This window comes from Lissotriton vulgaris, chromosome 6 (genome assembly GCF_964263255.1).
Source record: "Lissotriton vulgaris chromosome 6, aLisVul1.2, whole genome shotgun sequence".
In the NCBI taxonomy this organism is placed as follows: Eukaryota; Metazoa; Chordata; class Amphibia; order Caudata; family Salamandridae; genus Lissotriton; species Lissotriton vulgaris.
Window position 1 is genome coordinate 1,260,866,808 of NC_141694.1, and position 20,123 is coordinate 1,260,886,930.

A 20,123-nucleotide genomic window follows, 5' to 3' on the forward strand; every position below is an offset into this window, starting at 1 on the left:
AGAGCAAATAAATTAGATTTCTAGTCAGGGAGAAGATTCTGATAAGAAAGGTGAGAAAAATAAGAAAATTGAAATAGTCACTCGTAAGACAAGAAGAGTGATAAAACCAAATCAAAAGTATAAGTACCCAGAGTGGACTTACATTATAATACCGCCAACTGTTGAGGTAGGGACTAGCAGTCAAGAAGACTTGGAAGAAACTAGTGACATTGATTGAAATTGATTAATTTTTAAATTAGGATTCTAATTTCCTGTCTTTAGGCTGAAGAAAATGTGTTAGGTGACATAATGTTGAAGAAATCTTGTTAGGTGAGAAAAGAAACATGTTCATGTGACGCAAGGTCGAAGAAAAGCTGTTTTAGGGTTTCTTTATAAAAAAAAAAAAAGGGGGGAGCATAGTTTGTATAGTATCATTTCTTTTACTTACACATACATTTTACATTTTTGAATTTTTGTTTTTGATCATCTAAAAGATGCCTGGTTCTGACACTTCAAGGTGTTCAATTCTGAAGAGGTGTTGCAAAATGTCTATAATTTGTATAGTTCTTTTGATATTGATTTGGTTGATATTAGCTGTTGTATACCCTTTTGGTATTGATAAACAGAAACAAAAGACTAATATAACAAGCAAAGTAGAGAATAAACATGAAAAACATGCTGACAAATTTAGCAGAGTTATTAAGCATGATCCAGAGATTCATCAAGATAGATCTGTTCGAGATTTTTCTAGTAATTCATTTTCTAGGCTTTTATCTGAATATGTTAAAGTGATGAATGTAAAGGACTGTTACGTTTGTGTGAAACTTCCTGCTTCAGTTTCAGAGGGGGTTACTTATAACATGTTACCTCTCACTTATGGCATTACCTGCAGTGTAATTGCTAGCCTGTTCTATCAAACTGGTTGTCTGGAGTATTATTACTCAGACTTTGATGAGGTTTTTGCAAACCTCAAGATTGTAAGTAGCTTAAATAAAGATAGGCCTGCGAAACAGATGAGGGAATTCTTTTTGGTTACTAATGAACTTAATTATGAATATGCTTATAGAAACAATTTAACATGCAAAATGAGAGCAGAAGAAAAGACTTTCCTGAACATGGTTGAGGAGAGAAGGGCTGTTTACAAAAGAAATGAGGTGCTTAAACATGCTAAGTCCAAATACTGGCAGTTGGAAGATGCTAAACTAAATGGAGTTAACACAAATGCAGCTATACATATTGATGAACCAGTTAGTGGTAAATTTTGCATTAGAAGAGACAATACGTTATATGATAACCTTTTTGTTGGTGCTAGTCAATGTGAGGATACTTATCTTATTACTGGGGGTTGGGGATTTAAAGGTGGAAAAGATCCAATTTTTCCTGGAATTTATTTTATCTGTGGTAACAAGGCATATTTTAGCCTCCCAGACCATTGGAATGGGACGTGCTACCTTGGATTAGTATTTCCAAAGATTTTTCATGTTGACAGAAATGAAAAGGGAACCTTTGAATTTGGTGAACATCTGAATAGGTTCAAGAGAGAAAGTTTTTCAGAAGTCATGGGGGACATTTTTGGTGCAATCATCCCCATGGTTGGAATAACAATGAATTCAATCAAGATTAGAAAGGTATCCACAATAGTTGACAGATTTCAACAGATACTGCAAGTGGTTTCCAATTAGTTAGCACAGAACTTGTTGCTACTAGAAGTATGGTAATGCAGAATCGTCTTGCATTAGACATTCTGCTCGCAAAAGAGGGAGGGGTCTGTGGGGTCTTAAATGTTCAGTATTGTTATACATATATTCCTGACAAGAGTCGTAATATAGAGTCGCTTATTAAAAATATAACCGAATTCCATGAGGAGATAGAACCCCTGGAGGAAGATAATTTCACTGAACGTATAAGCAAAAGATTAGAGGCAATCAAAGAATGGTTTTCAGAAATTGGTGGCTCAATCATCGGCAAAGTGCTCTGTCCAGTAATAGTCATCATTATAGTGATATTGCTGTTAAAAATCAGTTGCATGATTCACAAGAGAAAGAAGTATCAGAGGGAGAAAAGGAGGATCTATAAACTCAGAAAGGAACAAGAGAAGGAATATGAGTTCGAAGAGATGCAAAGGACTCAGTTTGAAAATATTGAGCAAACAGCAGAAACAGGGGTTTAGGGAGACTAATACTGAAAGAACTCAAAATGTGACGTCTCTAAATTGGGTTCAAAATTTTCTAAATTTTGGGTGTTGTTTGGTGATTTTGAAATCACCAGATGAGGGAGTTGATGGAGCGAGTTTCAGAAATTATTTTATTCTGGATCGTGAAATTAATTCTCTGTAACATGAACTAATTTATTAATGAATTGTTGCATGATTTGTTGTATTAATCAACCTAGATTAAAAGTTTTTCTTTACATTACATGTGGGGCTAATATTAATGTGCTCATCATGCATTTGCGAGTCTGTTTTGTAACACATAACTAATATAGTTTTGTTCGTCCTATTGTCTTTGTCAACATTAATGCGGCTGATTAATTGATGGCATGTGCTTTTATTATGTGTGCTTATGTGTTTGTCTATGTTGTGCCTGTTTATCTATGTTGTGTTTGTCATCTTTTTACTCTTTCAGATATATGAAGAACCTTGCTGGACATTATGAAGAATGGTAGATTATAAATGTGCTGCTTTATTTGTGCGCTTTTGCTAGGTGATATATATTAATGGGTTAAGCATTAGCAATGGAGGGTGGGTAACAGAAGGGTTTACATTGCTTGAATTAATTATTCTTTTGTGTTTGTTTAAATACTAGCCCAAGTGAAAGGCTTAAGACCTAGTTCTGGAGAATGTTGGTTAGCCTGACCGAGATGAGCCAAGCACAGCCATGATGGAACAATCTGTTTCATAAGCGTATTTCTTGAAAAAACTGAACATTTGACAAGAGACTTTGTGCGGTTTGTGTTCTGAAAGGCAACTATTTCCAAGGTTAAGGAAATGACAAACGCGGATCGGCTGAGTTATGGAAGTATCTGAGAACTTTTTCAGTAAAATGTTACTTTCTGCGGAAGCTGGTGTCCCCTCATGTAAATGGACAATGGAGATGAGGTCTTGTCATCGCTGTTCGGAGGGCTCATGGTGGACTGATGTTAAGCAACCAATCACGTTGCTGGAAACTCTTGAAAATATTACTTTTTAGTTAGATTAGTGACCTAAAAAGGTATAAAAACTTAGCCCATTGAGGGGAGCGGGGCTGACTGTTCCTGAGGGCGAAGTGCTGTCCGTTTTCCTTTGGACACGTCAGGCAAATACAAAGCAAATTTTAAATGTCTTTTTCTTGCAGGTTCAGAAAGCTTAATTTAGGGAACCAGTGGTTTGTTTACTTTAATGGTATGATCAACACTTTCCCTTGGCTAGATTTAATGAGAACTCAAGCCCAAATAGTGATCTTGGACACAAGACTCTACCGGATAGAAGTACAAACATGAACAACTTTCTGTATAAAACTATATAGTATTTTATTAAAACAATCTTCTTGTCAATTAAAAAAACATACATACAATGTAAAAATAGAGTTTGAGAACTCTTCACACAACTCATAAAAACATCACCACATAATTGTACTATAATTCATACACAAAACTTATGTAGACAGCATTAATACAAAAGTTCATTGGAAGAAAACCTGCTCAAATTAATACAGTATGAAAATGAGGAATGGGGGAGAGAAGGGAAACAAACACAGACATTAACAATTTGTCATCCAATATTGCACATTAATTCCCGCATTTAACTCAAACCCAGACTCGACTTATTTTCGTTGTTCTTGGGGCGAGTTCGGTTGTTTAATTGTGCACAAATATGCGTCGACGCGTTTCGATGGACTCGTTAGATGTGTGCCATCTTTATCAAGACTTCTATATATTGTACTCTTCTATGTTGGCACTGGATGGTTGCCTTTGTACGGAAATCCTCCTAACATGTTTTTTTTATAATTCATTATGCTGGAATTCTTAGTTTGAGTAATGTTGCTCATACTCTTCACTCGATCTTCAGCCAGGTCTGTAGGTTTTGTCCCCCTCAGTGTTGGTTGACACACGTACAGTCTTTAGAGTGGGTCGGGGGATATGAAGAATTTAAGGCGAATGCCTGACACCTTAATTATTTTTGTCCTTTGCGTGGTTCTTGCGTTTCGCCCCGCCGCCGCCCGGTTATGTGTTGAGGTTCCAGCCTCCATGTTGTAGCCTAGTATTTGTTGTAATCGGGTCCTAGGATAGGGTGGTTTGAAACGGGCGCCGTGTTCTTACACTGAATTTTACTGGCGTTCCTATAGTACGACTGATCTTTAAACTCCACCCGTCCTTGTGCGTCCGTTCTCCTCGCGGTCTTCCAGAAAAGTATTGTTTGTTTACTTTAATTAATTGGTTTTGAGCAATTTTGATGTGCCAGACTTCGTGCCAATAAAATAATTGCTGATTTAATAAAAATGTTTGCTATTAATAAAGTGTTAATAAAGATTTTGAAACTAAAACTTAACTTTGAAATTTAAAAATAAAAGACTTAAAACGTCAAGCTGGTCTTGATTAATTTTGGTCGTTACCATTAGCAAATAATCCATAGACCATAGTGGTCTAATTAAATGTTTATATTATGTTATGTTTAGAATGCAATACTGCAGTTGTATATAAATGTACATATTATTATTCAGCTAGTGTGATTAATTAGGCCACAAGATTCAGCTTCACGATTTTCTATCTCAGATTATGGGCCTTGGTATTAATTAGTTTGGTGAGTATTAGGTAGTGAATGAATGGTGGTGTTGAGACAGAATTTCTTTAGTGACGCTGGATCAACGTCTTACCTCGGCGCAGGCATTAGAGTTGAAGCGTAGGTGCAGCTAACTGTGGCACAACCTCTTTCGCATCGCGCAAATAGAGTAATTACAGCGCCTCCACCGCTTTTGGACGAAATTAAAAGAGAAACACAAATTAAAGCGGCGATACTTGAGTTGTGGGTCCCACTAATTGAAACAAACGTTATACTGCAAACTACTGCTCGTGCTGCGCATTTTAACAAGAGGGGTATCAGCTTTAAGACAAATGCAGAAGAAGTAAGACTGTTATTGCACATTATAACACAAGTACTGTGTATTTTGAGGGAATTAATGTAATGTTGCTGGGGCCCCCAAATAACCACAGGACACAGTTGTGCAGTCTCTGGTATTTATTAACTATCTGTACTCAGAGAGCGCCGAACCTGCCGTGCATTCCACTCCGGCACTCGCGCCAATAATGGCGGTTGCGCGTGCATCTCTAAGATGGCCGCCGCCGCAGCACGTCGCGTGGTCACGCATCGTGCATAAGCTAGACCGCAACACTACACGTCTCCCTTTTTTCCAAACAATGAAAACTGTAACTCACAGTCCGCCGTTCATGTCAAAGTCCTGGAACCTGGCTGGCTTGACCACTGCCCTGCCCCTGCGGGTATGTCTTACTGGGGTGGCCATGGTCTCTCTCACGGGAGTCTCTGTGCTGGCTCCTCGGCTACTCGACTCAGCCAGGCTCTCACTTGGTCCCCTTGAGTTGATCTCCTTCTCCGCTCTGGGACTTCCTCTATTGCTTCGCTCCTCGCCAGATTCTTCTCCTCCCATGTCTGCTTCTCCATCAAACCGTCCTTCCTCTACTCTCGTCTCCTCTGTGACATTCGATCTTCTTCCTGCTTGATCCCACTGTAGCACCTTGTTGCATCTCGCCATGCGGTCCTGTGACCACACATTTCCGTAGCTCAACAGAGCGGCCCTGTCGTACACCTCCTTCACCTGCAACGGTTTGCTGTACTTGCTGTCCCCTTTTCTTTGCATCGTTGCCAACTTCACACGCATCCATTCACCTTCTTCCAGTCCTGTATCCTTTACATTCCGCCGCTGGTCGTAATGTTTTGCATAGATGGCCTGGGCCTTCTCCAAGTTCGCCTGGACCACTGCCGGAGACCACTGGCTCACTATGGTCTTCTCCTTCCATACTCTATTGTCCTTCGTGAAAGGGTCACGACCTCTCAAGATTTGGAATGGGCTGTATCCTGTGCCCGTAGGGGTGATCCTGTAGGCCCATATCATTTTCCTTATCTCCTTCTCCCAGTCCTTGTTGTTTGCTATCACTGCTTGTACCGAACCCATCACCACACGATTAAATCGTTCCACCAGACCATTGCCTGCCGGGTGGTAGATCGACGTGTGCTTGGAGAGAATGCCATTTCTCTCCATGAAGTTATTCCATTTTTCTGAAGTTAACTGTGGCCCATTGTCGCTTAGGATCGACTTCGGAATACCCTCCCTCAGGAAGGTGTCGTCCAGGAAATTTAAGATTGTTTCCGCGTCCATGACTTCATCCACCTTCACCTCGGGCCACTTCGAGTATCTGTCAATTATGACACACACATACTTTGTATGCCATGTCCATCCAAGATTGGGCCCAAGACGTCGATGGACAACTCCTCCCACGGGTTTTGTGGAGGTTCAAATCTGCCTAGTGCGGGACGCAGTGGCTTGAGCGTTTTGTCTGCTCCCTGGCACTCTGGGCATTCTCTGACGTATCTTTCTGTTCTTAGGTCCATACCTGGCTACCAATACCCTTGCTTGGTTCTCATTTTCATCTCGACTATCCCCAGATGTCCTTCATGGAGTAACGCCAATAGTTTTCCCACTATGCCGTCGGGGGGAACCACCTTGTCTCCCCGATACACGAACACTCCTTGATCATCCACCGACAATTCCTCCCTTATTTCGTAGAACATTCTGAGAGCTTCGCTGGTGTGTTTCTTTTCTGGCCAGCCCTGCATTATGTATCTCTTCACCTCCTGCATAATTGGGTCATCCTTATATGCTTCGTTCCACTCCTGGTTGCTGATGACCTTCTCTTGGTCATCTGTCAGAGCCACCATCTCTTCTCCACTCGCTTGGTCCTCTTCTCCTGGTTCCATGGCCGCCGCTCTACTCAAGTAGTCCACCACTCTGTTACGACTGCCGGGGATGTACTCCACGTCGTACCTGAATTCCAGTAGTTTTTGTGTCATCTTTGAGATCCTGGGGGTGGCGCTGGCGTGGCCGCTGGACGTTAACACCTTCAACAAGGGCTTGTGGTCTGTTTTCAGTTGGAAGCGGGTGCCCCACAGGAACTTGTCCTCGATCCTGCATCAACACGGCACCCGAGCCTTTATCACTGGCATCCGTAATTAGCACCGTTTTCCCTTGTGGATCATATCCTTGTAAGGGAATGGCTCCGTCCACATCCTTCTTGATGCTCTCAAACTCCCCTTGTGCATCTTCCGTCCAGTGGAACACCGAGCTTTCTCTGGTGAGCTTCCTCATGTGGTGGGTCTTTGTTGTGAAATGCTGTACAACTTTACTGTAGTATTCCGCCATTCCTAAGAAGGACCTGACGTCTTCCTTGTTGGCAGGCGGGGGAGCGTCACAGATCGCCTTCACGTTCTCGGCCTTGGGTGTGATGCCTTGCACACCGATCTCATGACCCAAATACGTTACTGATTCCATGCCCAGTCGGCATTTCTCCCATTCAGCCGTTAGGCCCTTTCCCTCTAGTGTTTTCAGGACTTTCGTGAGCTTGGCATCGTGGTCTAATTTGTCTCGCCCCATCACCAGAATATCATCCTGGAAATATTGCATGCCGTCCATGTTCTTAAACAATTGGTGCATAAGTTTCTGAAACACCGCTGCCGCTGAGGCTAGACCGAACGGCATGCGGCGGAACTGGTAACACCCGAAGGGGGTTATAAATGATGTTAACCTTCTGCTCTCCGGGTGCAGGTCGATCTGATGGTATGCGGATGTCAAGTCAATGGTAGAGTACCATTTGATGCCTCTCGTCATAGCCAGCATCTCTTCAATCCTTGGCAAAGGAAACTTATCCACCACAATGTTTTTATTTAGCTCTCGTAGGTCTACACAGAGCCTGACCTTTCCGCTGGGTTTCATGACCACAACCAATGGCGCCAGCCACTCGGCGCATGTGATTGGTTCGATTATTCCTCTCTTTTCTAGTTCCTGTAGCTCCACTTATACCGCCTCTCTCACCGCCAGCGGTACGTTCCTCACCTTGTGAGCCACCGGTATGGCGCCTGCCTTGAGGATAATCTTGTGCGCAAACTTTTCTAGCTTGCCCACGGTACCTCCGATGACTTTGGGAAATTCTGCTTTCCACTTATCTAAGTCTGTGAGCAGGATTTGCTCCTTGCCACCCGGGTCCAGTTTGATGCCCAAGTCGCCTTGGTCCAGCCATCCCAGCACTGATGGGCCTTTCTCCGATATGTACAGCTTGCAGTAGGCTTTGCGTCCTCTAAATTCAAATCTCAATGGCCTGAATCCCAACATGGGTATACGGTCCCCATTGTACGTGACCGGCCTGATGTCCAATTTCTCCAGATCTGGGCCTAGGTGTGGCTTGAAGGTGTCGTTCCACACTGCACGCTGGACAATGGTGTAGGGCGATCCTGAGTCTGCTACCATACTTATCGGTACGCCACCAATAGTCATGTCCAGTACCGGCTTGGTCGACCTTTTGTTGTCCACACTCAACACTTGGTCATAGATGCAGAGTACTGTGTCTTCCTCTTCGTGGTCTTCCCCTTCTCTGTCCTCTTGTCCTTGGTCAATGTATTTAACCATGCTTTTGGAGGATTTCCTTCGGCACACCTTTTTGTAGTGCCCTACGATTCCACAATACATACATTTGGCGCGAAACGCTGGGCATTTCCTGTCGTGAGCCTCATGCGCCCAAATCCCGCATCTATAGCACGATTTCTTGTTGTTTCCCGTCTGTCTACCTGGTGGTCCTGGGTCCCTATGCCACCTATTTGGTCCCTTTGAAGGAGGTCCCTTGCTCCTGTTTTCCTTGTGGCGCTCATCGTCATCAATCTTGTTCACCATTGGGCTCACCGCTGCTTCCCTTTTTGCCGCTTCTGCGCACCTCCGCGCCAATTCCGCTCTTCTGACAATTATCATCACTTCCTGCAGTGTGGCGTCACCGCTGGCCCATAGCTTGTCTTGTACTGCAGCGCTCGTTGTGTGCATTACGATCTGGTCTTTGATGAATTCATCTTGGAACGTATCGTATCTACCGACTCTCCTGGAAGTTGCTTCCTCTGCTGGAAATTGTACCTGTCTATTGACACACAAACAGTGGGTTTATAATGTTCGCTTAACTCCTCGATAGCATGAGCATACACATCATCATCCGTGCTTGCTCGCGGTTTGGGAACCAAGTTCTTGAAAATCCTTAACCCCTCCGGGCCTAGATTGTGCAATAGTATCCGTCTCTTTCGTTTGCTGGAGAACTTCTCCTCATTCTCGTCCTCCAACACTTCGATGAAATTGTCTATATAGTCTCTCCAATCCTCCCACTTCATGAGAGGCTCCCCTGGTTTAGGTAGGAACTGTACAGGGGCCATCGCTGACGCTGTTTGCATGCTAATCTTTTCGCGCCTTTCGGTGGTTGGGGCGTCTCCTTGGCTATTAGGGCTACCTGGCGCGCTGTTTTCCTCTTGATATTCTGTCTGTAATTGAGGGGTCTCTTGTTCTGCCCCTTCGCTGTCCCTGGAGGTAGCCAGCGCTCCTGCTCCGTGTGGTTTAGCGTCGTGAGGTGCCCCGGCCAATGTGCTCCCTTCTCAGTCCTATCTTCTCCCCCAGTGCTGAAGTCACCTACCTTCTTGGGGTTGTGGGCTCTGCCACGCTCTCTGGTGTCCTTCCTGCTGTGTCCAGTCTCAAATTCTGGTGGCCTGTGGTTTTGCTGGTGCCAGTTCGTTGGTTACCCTGGTCCAGCTCGATTTGTTGGGTCTTTTCCTTTGTTGGGGGGGGGGGGTTCTTCTTTCCTGCTATACCGACCTCGTCGCCATTGTAATGTTGCTGGGGCCCCCAAATAACCACAGAACACAGTTGTGCAGGCTCTGGTATTTATTAACTATCTCTACTCAGAGAGCGCCAATAATGGTGGTTGCGCGCGCATCTCTAAGATGGCCGTCGCCGCCGCACGTCGCGTGGTCACGCATCGTGCATAAGCTAGACCGCAACACTACAATTAAGAACTAAGCATTCCTCATTCTGTGTTCAAGTGCATCTTGGTTTGAAATCAGTTTCCTTGCTATTTATTGGACAACTGTGATACACACACATTCCAAACAGCTGTGAGACACACACAATACAACGTGTATCAGCTTCCTTGGCGTTTATTCATGCACTGTGATACACACACATTTTTTTTACAGCTGTGATACACACACAGTGCAACGTGTGTCACCTCACTTACCTTACTCAAAATGAATGTTAACAATACTATTCAAGCGCCTATTCCATTTTTGGTTGTTCCTGAAGAACCAGCCATGGAGTGGGATGATTGGTGTGAGGCATTTGAGAATTACATAAGATGGCACAACATTTTCAGCAGTTAGGAAGAAGGCATTATTGTTAGGAGCATTAGGCAAGGAGGCCCAAAGGATTTTTAAGTATTTACCAAATCCACCAGTCGAGAATGGTGATGTTTATAAAGATGCATTGTTCAGATTATATACTAGGTTTGCTAAACAGGAGAATATTGTAATGAGATGGCATACATTTTATACTCAGCCACAGAAACAAAACAAATCTATTGATGATTTTGTTTCCAGATTAAGGGAGCTGTCTGTAAAGTGTCAATTTGGTAGCATGCAAGATGAAATGATTAGGGATCAGTTGATCGTCCAATGTTACAGTAAGAAGACACAAGAGAAATTATGGGCTGCTAAAAATCCTTTACTCACAGAGGCTATTATCATAGCGAAAGTAGCAGAAGAAAGCGATAGGTGTATGAAAGAGTTGAAAACCATTCAACAAGGCAACACTTCGGAGGTTGCAGCTGTACAAGTTGAGAGTAGCAAAACCATAAACCCTATACACACAAAATATGTACAAAGTTCACAACCTAAAACAAGTAATAGAGGTGCCACTTCATATACTAAACCAACAGTACCGAACAAGTATAAACAGAATATACGTTCATGTAGTAGATGTGGAAGTCCGTTTCATCTAGCGGATTCCAAAAATTGTAGTGCTTTAACGAAAGATTGTTTGAAATGCGGAAGAAAGGGACATTTCGCACGTATGTGCAGGTCAGGTAACACTAAAAAAGTTGCAATGGTTAAATGTGACACAACTGATGACGAGGCGGAAGTTATGATGATTGTGTCTAAAGAGGATCCAAGGGGCACTGACCACATTGTCTTGTCTCGTCCCAAAGGAAATTTTGATGTTAATGGGAAAACTTTGACCCTTATGGTAGATACTGGTTCATTATACACAATCATCCCCAAGAAATTGTATGACACTTCTTGTGATGCAGATAAGTTCATTACATCAGACGTCATTCTAAAAGGTTATCAGGGGGTAAGCATTGGTGTGTTAGGATATTTTGAGGCATGTATCACATTCAGTGGAAGACTTACCCATGGTAAGATTTATGTTTCGCCTCATGGTCCTGCTATTCTAGGCTGGTTACACCAATATGATTTAAATATCATAGTAAATCCTAGGGCGAACCCACCAGTCATGTGTTTTGATGATGATGGCAATGATGTAGATACCATTTTGAGCAAATATGAGAAAGCATTTGACGCAGTGTTGGGAGAGGCATTAGGGTACCAACATGTTATAAAAATTAAAAAGAATGCTGTACCAGTCAAACATGTCGCACGCAAAATACCCTTGTCTGCCAGAGATGAAGTAAAGAAGATTATCAATCAAATGCTTGAAGAGGACATTATCGAGCCAGTGGAGGCAACACAATGGTTATCTCCAGACGTCATCACACAAAAACAGGACAGCTCTTTGCGCTTCTGTGTAGATATGAGAAGCCTGAACAAAGCAGTAGTAATGGACAATTTTCCTGTACTCAACATCAATGAGATCGTTTTAGGCTTGGGAGGTGGTAAGGTGTTCTCTAAGCTCGACTTACGAAGCGCTTAGCACCAAATCAGACTCCATCAAGATTCAAAAGAGTACACTTTATTCATCACCCCGGAGGGCACCTACCAGTTCAAGAGACTGCCTTTTGGACTGTGTTCAGCCGCAAGTGCATTTCAAAGGATTATTACGGACATCCTCAAGAACATTGAACGTGTCGTTTTTTTCCAAGACGATATATTAATATATGGCTTGGACTCATATGACCATAATTGTAAGTGTTGTTGTGTTTAACAAAAGCTGGCCTGACGTTACGTAAGGACAAGTGTGTTTTTGCAGCCAAAGAAGTTGACTATCTAGGATACCATGTTACTGGGAATGGTATTCAACCTAAAAAAGATATTGTTAGTGCAATACACAATGTAGCACAGCCAGATGATAAGGATAAACTACGTTCGTTCATGGGCATGGTGGAATACTATGCAAAATTTGTACAGAATTTCGCAGAGAAGGTTGAACCTCTAAGAGACATCTTGAGGAAAGGGAAAGTGTTTACGTGAGGGGCAGCACAAAAGGATGCTTTTGAACTAATCAAGAATAATATTGTGAATGCTAATATCCTGTCAAGTTTTGTACATTCCTTGCCTACATTTCTCACTTTGGATGCAAGCTCTGTGGGCATTGGGGCAATTTTAACACATTTTGGGCCCGATGTAGGTCGGTCGGTAACGGCCGAAAATCGGTATTTTCGGCCGTTACCGATCGGTATACATGATTTGACATGTAGGTGCACTATTTTACCGAATCGGTAACTTTACCGAATCGGTAAAGTTACCGATTCTGTAAAATACAGAATCGGTAACTTTACCGATTCGGTAAAGTTACCGATTCGGTAAAATACCGATTCGGTAATTTTACCGATTCGGAGCCACCCATATGTAGGTGGGACTCTTCAGAGTCCCAGGAGCCTTAACGAATCGGTATTTTACCATCAAATCCTATTTGATGGTAAAATAACGATTCCGGTGTGCATGCACATGTGTGCATGCACACCTATGCCATGTGACAGGCAGACCTGCCCTTAGGGCAGGTATGCCTGCCACATGGCACCCGTGCCTGTTTTGGGGGTGCCAGAGGGTGTCAAAGTGACACCCCCTGCACCCTTGAGAAATTCGGTATTTACCGATTCGGTAAATACCGAATCGGTAATGTCCATTCATTCCTATGGGCTTCAAAGCCCATAGGAATGAATGGGCATTACCGATTCGGTATTTACCGAATCGGTAAATACCGAATTCATCCGATTCGGTATTCCAGCACATCTGGAATACCTACATATCGGACCCATTGATTTACCGATTTTAAATTACCGAATCGGTAAAATTCGGTAATTTAAAATCGGTAAATCAATTTTACCTACATCGGGGCCTAGGTTTATCCAGATTGCCGGACACTAAGGTTAGGCCAGAGGAGTTGGTGACTGAGAATGTTGTTGCTTATTTGGTAGACCTTGTGGAGGATCTTTCTAAAGCAATTTCCAAAGACGAATGGATACAGACCATGAAGGAAGACCAGCTTATGAGAAGTTTGGTTAGAGTTTGCAGGGAAGGGGTTTCCAGGCAGAGCACAGTACCACCGAATCTTAGACTTTATGTGCAATTACAGGATGAAATATCAATGCATGGAGACTTCATTTTAGTAAGAGGGGAAAAGTACATTCCACCAGTTTCATTAAGACCTTGCATCATTGGCCTTGCACATGAGGGTCACTTAGGCCAGACTCTCACGGCAAGGCGCCTCAAAGAAAACTTCTGGTGGCCAGGCATAGACTCCCAGTTAGGGTTTGGGTGGAACGCTGCGAGCCATGTAGAGAATCAGAGAAAAGGCTTCAAGTAGGAGAGAGTTCAAGATTGGATGGACAGGAGGTATCTGAGGAAGGGGTTTAGAAAAAAGTTTGCATTGACTTTATAGGCCCTTTTCATGATCTTCGGGACAGTGAGAAATTTGCGATGGTACTAGTTGACTCAGCTTCAAGGTGTGTTGAGGTTGCGTTCATGAAAAGTATTAACGCAAAGTCCACTATCAAGGTACTTAATGACATCTTCAGGAGAGAATGTATTCCAGCCATGGTTTTGTCAGACAATGGCACACAGTTCACATCCAGAGAAATGGAAGAATACTTTGCTCACGTAGGTTTGAAACACTTGGGCACGTCACTTTATAATCCCCAGAATAATGGCTTGTGCGAGAGAGTGAATAGATTGGTCAAGGGCAAAATGCAGCTTGCTTTGGCTTCAAATTGGTCTGTCCAAGAGGAAATTAAAGAGATGCTTTGGGCATATCGCACAACTGTACACCAAAACATGAACAAAACACCCTTTGAACTTATGAGAGGGAGATTAGCTGGTACGAAATTACTTCCCACATGGATGCAAAAATCAGATTTGTCAACGAGCAATCACGCTGTCACTTTTGGCAGAACGAATATTACTGAGGGTGATTTAGTTGAGGTCAAACCGGGCGGGAATCACAAAATGTTTAACAAGTTCAGGGTACCCTTTCAAGTAAAATCTGCGCCTGATAACTATGTCAGGTTACAAAATGGTCAGACATGGAAACTCCGGAGGGTAGCATTGTACCAAAAAGGTGATAAGAGTATGAGATCACAGCTAAATACATCGCCTCCTCGTCAAGCTATTGGCATGAAGGGGAACAGACCTATTCGGCAATAAAGAACACCCACATATTTGAAGAATTTTGTTTAATGTTTAGGAAAGGGGTGGGTAGGAATGTATGTTCTCGCATTTTGGTTCTTTATCTTACCATATTTATATTTTCAATTCTCTGTATATGCATGGTATTTACTTTTAGAATGTAATAGTTTTCAAATTATTATGTAGCTAATGTTTGTTTATTCTGTTTTCATTATTTCATGTCAAAGGAAAGGAGATGTGTTATGTTTATACTCTGCACGTAGGCTGGTGACTCAGGCTGAACTCGTGCTGGCATGCTCCCGTGCCTGTGAGCTCAGCGTTCGGTCATGGAGCTGTTAGATGGAATGGAGAGCCTGGCACTGCTGGTTGGGTTTTTCTATGCTACTTCTTAATTGAATAAATCATATTATCACCGCTAATAACGATTCCTGCTTGTTATATAAAACAGTAGCGTCCTTGTTTGGCTATTTGTTGCAATTCTTGCTTAGGCCTCCGTATCTTTTTTTTCCACATAAGGTATCCACACCAAATGTGCATAATTTTTCCCAACATCCTGGGAATTCTAAAGGTAACCAGGGTTTGTGGATTTTCCGTTGAGAAAACAAATAGCTACATTTTGAGCGAAATGGCAACAATGAAGAGTTTCCTGTGCTAAAATCACCAGCCTTGTTGTGCCATTTTTATTTTAAGAGGAAGTCCATTATTTCTACTTCCTGTAGTGGATACTGGTGTGAACCCCATGGGTGATACAGGAAAGCTAACGATTTGTGAAAAGTAGACAAATGTCTGAATTCAACAAAGAGTCATGTCTGTAGATCCTGCAAGGTTTTCCCCAAAGAACTAACTGTTGAAAAAAAGAATTACTGAAAGTGGTTAGGAAAAAAAAGCAATTTGTGACGTTTTCATCTGTATGTTTTTGTTACGACAGCCGTTTAACAAGAGCACTATACTATTACTTCTGCTAGGATATTCTGTTTGTGAAAATATTTAGGGTTCGTAGGTTGCCCAAGGAACCCAGAGTCAACAACTGAGTTGCACCTTACAATAGTTTTTCATTGTGTTGAGTATAGACCAATTCATATGGGGAAATATGTAGGCTGACAAAATGAGTATCAAGGAAAGCATTTGAAAGAACCAGATGGGGTGCGGGATGGCAAGTTAAGTGAGGGAGATAAAGTTTGATAGAGTATCCACCATAAAGAACGTTACCAAAGGTAAGTCATTCGTTTTTTTGGATAAAATACTTCTAACCACAGATTCCTCACCTTGTGACTAATTACCAAAGCAGTACCCCCATTGATGGGTGATCTATGGAGAGCCTCAGACCAAGAAGTCCAGCGGGACAAAATGGGCAAAATGTCCATCCCCAACAGATTCCACTGTCAACGTATGCACCGATGTCCACGTAACAGCCTGAACGATAACTAGGACAGGCAGTCTACATGCTAGTGCAGTAGCAGTGGTCTTGGCTTGAGTTGAATAAGCCCTCAATCCTTCAGGCAGCTGTTTCTTTGATATTGCATTGCGGATTTTGATGCAGAGAACTGCCCACCTAGAGATGGTTCTTTCCAACATTCCCCTGCCCTTCTTAGCTCCAGACAAGCCCACAAAGAATTGATTGTCCACCGGGTGCTCCTTGATACGATCAATGTAGAAACAGAGGGCTTTCTTGGGGCCTACACAATGTAGTCTCTCCTCCTCTTTTGAGGGGTAATGCGATTCAAAGATAGTCAGAAGGGTGATTGCCTGCCCAACGTAGAAAGGTGTTACTACCTTCAACAATAATGCAGCTCTGGTTTTCAGTACCAGCTTTGCCTGGGACAAACGGGAAGCCATGTGATCTGTTTTCAGGTTCAAAAGAAGATGGTGGACAGCTGTGCGTTGGCATTGCTGTAGTACACATTAGAAAAGTGAGCACCAAATTCAAGTTCCACAGTGGCACTACTAAGTGCTTCAGGGGAAACGTGCTGTAAACCTTAAAGAAATCTCATCACAGCAGGTGTTTTGCAATAAGAAGGCTGAACCAACAACCTCAAACAATCTGAAAGGGCAGACCAATTGCCTTTAAACATTGTCCAATACAAGTCCTTGCTGGGCCAACAACAACAACAAAAAAAGCACTTTAGACAGATTGGTTGTAGCGGGTCAATCAGATGGGTGTTAAACCAAGTCACAAAATTGTCCCAGTGCCTGGCGTACAATGATTTTGTAGATGGACGCTAGGCTGCCAGAATCACATCAACAACACCAGGTGGAAAATGAAAGGTGACTGCCTGCCACTATCAGCACGTTGATAGTGAACCTCAACGATTTTAGGTTTGTTATTTTCTGGAGGTGAAGCAAGAGGCGAGCCCGCCTTCAATAGCCAGTCGTCAAGGTACGGAAAGACTGGTACTCCCAGCGCCTAATTTGAGCCTGTAGTTAACGGTGGGGAGGGCACCATCACTTATTTTTGGGGACCAGTACTTATTTTTCTGAATCAGACTTTTACTGAGAGCAAAAGAGCGGAAAACACAGCAAAGGGAAAAACAAAGCAGAAAGACAGAAGGAAGAGAAAGACAACAAAATATCAAAAGTGAGAAAGCAGTAGCCGGTTAGAGTGAGATAAAGGGACAGGGAGTATCTGGTAGTCACTTAATACCAAATGCTTGAAGTCGCCTGTGAGTACATTTCATGGATTATAGTAATCAGCTGAGGGTTAATGCCCATCTCCAGCATTATAGACCACAATTGCACATGCTTACGCAGTCGAAGGCTGCTGTTTAGTCCATAAAAGCCATGTAAGTGCGCCCTCCCTTAGCTACAGTATACTTTGCAATAGGCAAACTAAGGTTTAAGCATTGGTCAATCATACCTCGACCCTTCTGGAAACCATACTGGGTTGGCATCAAAATGTTTTTTCCCATTCTCCTGTACCTTACCTCCCCCCGTAAGTCCCTTAACGTCCTCTTTGATGTCCTAACTTCCTTTGGCAAGAACTCAGGGTTGATTATCAACTGGTCTAAGTCCTGCGTATATGTTATCTCTGGTGGTCTTCCTCCCCTACCGACCAGGTTTCCCATTCAGGTTTCCCATTCTGGCTTTAAATATTTAGGGGCTTACATATCGTTGGACTCGGCTGCCCGTTACGAACATAATCTCCTTCCTCCTTTGCAGCGCTTGAAGCTCGACGTGGATCGTTGCCGAAGATTGCCGCTGTCCCCACTTGGTCGAGCGGCGCTGTTCAAAATTATGTCCCTACCCCGATTCCTCCATGCACTCCAGAACTCCTTTGATATCATTCCTGCGCGCTACTTTCGGGAGGTTGAGGGACTCCAGAGGACACTTGTTTGGGACGGCCAAGCGTGCATTGCTCTCTCGAAACTGACCCTCCCCTGGTACGATGGGGGTATTGCTCTCCCGGACATCAGTAGGTACTATTGGGCTTCCCAGTTGTCCGTAATTAACCATGCCACATACGCTCCCGGGCCGAATCCTGCCTACGCTATGGACAAATACTTGCTGCCCGGTGGCGACTTTAACAGAGCACTCTACTCTCGGACGGCTGAGAGGAACCTTACGGGACCCACTAAAATTGCAGTGCGTGTGTGGAACGATGCAAATGTGGCTCTGGGATGGAATGATCGATTGACGCAGGCGACCCCTTTGTTTGCAACGGAACGGTTGGGGTGCCTCTGGAAGACGAAAGGTTTTGAGAACTGGGACATGATTGGACTTAGCAGAGTGGGTGATCTTTGGGTGAAGGGTGCGGTGAAAACATTCGCGGAGCTTTGGAGTGAATATGAATTGAGTGAGCGGGAGTTCTTCAGATACGCGCAGGTGCGTCATGCTTTACTGTCGGTCTTCACGACGGTACTGTGGCCCCTGAATCTTCCCCACTTGAGGATCGTATACTTGACGGTCATCTGCCCGATTTCCTTGATCTATAAAAAGTTGATCAACAATCGGGCAGATCTCCTTGTGCGCCTCAGGGAGACCTGGGCTAGAGACGGGTTGGAATTGGACGACGAAGACTGGCAGTCTGCTTTAATCCCCCCTAAAGAGGTTGCCATTTCGGCCCGTCTCCGCCTTGTTCAGCTTAAAATTCTTCACCGCGTGTATGTAACTGGTCCTCGTTTGGTTGCCATGGGTTTTTCGTCGGATGGGTTGTGCAGGCGAGGCTGTGGAATGAGTGCCACCTTCCTTCACATCCTCTGGGAGTGCCATGAGGTCGCTACGTATTGGCGCCGTGTGCATGCTGTGATTGAGTGCGTCACTGGGGTCGCTCTGTTGCCTGAGGCTCGAAGATGTTTGTTGAATGTGTGGGAGCCGAATGATTACAACGTTGCCCAGAACCGGTGGGCGGCTCTTGGGAACATGATTGCCAAAAGGGACATCGCACAGCTTTGGGGATCCCAGCGGCCTCCCACCGTGTCGAAGTGGAAGGAGAACATGGACTGGTGCATGTTCAGGGAGAAGACGGTATATTTGGCTAGGGGCAAGCCTAGGGCGTGGAGTAAAATTTGGGGTCAATGGAATTCGTACCGGGGAGACATCTGCACTCCCCCCTTCGCAGATATCCCTGATGTTTCCCTGTCCCCCGGACCTCTGACGTTCCTCGATACCATATTCCTTGATTGAATGTCCTGATCCCCCCAAGGCTTTCCCCCCCGTTGGTTCTTCAATGTCCTCCTTATTCCCTTTCCGTTATGTAGGTCCCCAGAATCGGAGCTTGAAGTCATTTATCACGCTTTGCGCCTTGAGTTGTTTGTCTCTTTGTTTTTCATTGTTCCTTTTATAAAATAAAAAATCGTGTATCCTGCATGCGTTCTTGTTGCCGATTGTGTATCCTGTACTTTTGTTGGACCTACCCGGGACCTGCTGCTGTTTCACTGACTGCCTATTTATTTGATGATTACTAGCGGCCGGCCTCCGGGTTGTAGGCCCATACTTGTACTTCTGTTTTGCACAATAAAGTTTTTCAAAAAAAGTTTTTTCCCCTGGCCCAATCTTCTAACCTATTCAATAAGACACAGCCTAACAGTTTTCCAGTGCAAACCAGAAGGGAAATTGAGCGATAATTCTGGGGTTTAGATTTATTGCCTTTCTTGTGTATTGAGACTATGATGCATGTGTTCCATGAAGAAGGCGGTCCCTTCTTGGCAATTTAATTAAATATCATGTTTAACAATGGGGCCCACAGCTCTTGATGTTCCAGGAAAAAGTCAACCAGGATCCCATTCAGGCCCAACGCTTTGGCACAACAACACTTAAGCAAGGCAAAGCTCACATGATAGTACCATAGAGTCGAAGGGATCGTCCCTCATCATATTCTTACTCTGAAAAATGCCCTCAAAATGCAGCACCCATGTATCTTTGTCTACATGACTATCCAGAGTTTTGTCTGAGCTGTTCTTAAAATAAGGAGCATTCACAACATTCCAAAAGTCCTTGCAATTATTAGAGGAGGCTGCTTGGGTTAGATCTTCCCATGACTTGTCTTTCATCTCCGCTTCCC